This window comes from Macrobrachium nipponense, chromosome 15 (assembly GCF_015104395.2).
Source record: "Macrobrachium nipponense isolate FS-2020 chromosome 15, ASM1510439v2, whole genome shotgun sequence".
In the NCBI taxonomy this organism is placed as follows: Eukaryota; Metazoa; Arthropoda; class Malacostraca; order Decapoda; family Palaemonidae; genus Macrobrachium; species Macrobrachium nipponense.
Genome location: NC_087208.1, coordinates 92,626,026 through 92,628,525, shown reverse-complemented (window position 1 = coordinate 92,628,525; position 2,500 = coordinate 92,626,026).

Below are 2,500 nucleotides of genomic sequence, written 5' to 3'. Positions count from 1 at the left end.
GCCGAAGACGACTAGAGAGCCTGAACATGTATGGCTTAGAAATACGATGATTGCGAGGACAACTAATATAAACATTTAAAATACTGAAAGGCATAACAAAAGTTAGAGAGTAACCTATTTACGTTAAATGAAAACTAGACAAGAATGGATGGTGGAAACTAGGACTGAAGAGATACAACACATCCCCAGTGTGGGAACTTCTTTACATACAAGTTATGACAAATGGAATAAACTGCCACCAGAAGTTGTAAACAGCAACAGTGTGGAAGAATTTAAAAGAAAGCTAGACAGAATCTTTGGGACACTGAATGTTATAGCCTACTATACAAACATCCATACATGCATATCCACATCAGTGGGTATATTTTTACGTCACTTGCATGCAAAATAAAAAAAAAACTTAACAAAACGACCCGTGTTATACATGTTCAAACGATACTCTTTATATGGAAAAAACAAACAAAAACCAGTGCTTTCTTTTCTGGTACATCCATGATAAACAAATACGCAAACACATTTTAATATAATAACTGAATCACGAAAATCTGGAAAGTGATGAATATATACAAGGCAAAAACCACGAAGGAAAGTGAAACAATGGAGTAGGTACCGCTGCAAGGGCTGTCGACTACCTGTTCTTTGCTATGCAGACGCTTATAAGGGACAAGATGTCTACAGGTCCTTACAGCGTACTCCGCTGTCGTTGTTTCTCTTTCCTGTGTGCTTTTGTCTCAAATATATATATATATATTATATATATATATATATATATATATATATATATATATATATATAATATATATATCAATTCAAGCTACAAATGTCCTTTAATATCTAAATTCACTTTACCTCCCAAATGATATATTTCATATATGTACCGAATGGGGAATTTTTTAGTTGATAATAATTTCGTCCCCCCATGGGATCGAAACCACCGTCCAATTGGACGGGGACGAAATCAGGACAGTCAGTGATGCTATCCAATCAGCCAACAGAGACGCTATAAGTTCATATCGATTCTGACCTTACAAATCACCCTCGATCTTGGTGCATTCGTAATTAGAATCGATATGAACCCCGTCCCGTCTACCATGTTAGCCAATTCGAGCGTTTGACAGCACGTAGCCTTTGTAATGAATAATTATCACATCGAACCGTGATCCATTTATATACCAATTCAAGCTACAAATGTCCTTTAATATCTAAATTCACTTTACTCCCAAATGATATATTTTCATATATGTACCAAAGGGGAATTTTTTAGTTGATAATAATTTCGTCCCCCACCCCCATGGGATCGAACCACCGTCCAATTGGACGGGGACGAAATCAGGACAGTCAGTGACGCTATCCAATCAGCCAACAGAGACGCTATAAGTTCATATCGATTCTGACCTTACAAATCACCCTCGATCTTGGTGCATTCGTAATTAGAATCGATATGAAACCCCGTCTACCATGTTAGCCAATTTGAGCGTTTGACAGCACGTAGCCTTTTGTTATGAATAATTATCACATCGAACCGTGATCCATTTATATATCAATTCAAGCTACAAATGTCCTTTACTATCTAAATTCACTTTACCTCCCAAATGATATATTTTTTCATAAATGTACCGAAGGGGAATTTTTTAGTTGATAATAATTTCGTCCCCCCATGGGATCGAACCACCGTCCAATTGGACAGGGACGAAATCAGGACAGTCAGTGACGCTATCCAATCAGCCAACAGAGACGCTATAAGTTCATATCGATTCTGACCTTACAAATCACCCTCGATCTTGGTGCATTCGTAATTAGAATCGATATGAAACCCCGTCTACCATGTTAGCCAATTTGAGCGTTTGACAGCACGTAGCCTTTTGTTATGAATAATTATCACATCGAACCGTGATCCATTTATATATCAATTCAAGCTACAAATGTCCTTTAATATCTAAATTCACTTTACCTCCCAAATGATATATTTTCATATATGAATAATTATCACATCGGTACATATATGATATCATTTGGGAGGTAAAGTGAATTTTAGATATTAAAGGACATTTGTAGCTTGAATTGATATATGAAATGGACATGTGCGAGTGATAATTATTCATAACAAAAGGCTACGTGCTGTCAAACGCTCGAAATTGGATAACATGGTCATAACGACGGGGTTTCATATCGATTCTAATTACGAATGCACCAAGATCGAGGGTGATTTGTAAGGTCAGAATCGATATGAACTTATAGCGTCTCTGTTGGCTGATTGGATAGCGTCATGACTGTCCTGATTTCGTCCCCGTCCAATTGGACGGTGGTTCGATCCCATGGGGGGACGAAATTATTATCAACTAAAAAATTCCCCTTCGGTACATATATGAAAATATATCATTTGGGAGGTAAAGTGAATTTAGATATTAAAGGACATTTGTAGCTTGAATTGATATATAAATGGATCACGGTTCGATGTGATAATTATTCATAACAAAAGGGTACGTGCTGTCAAACGCTC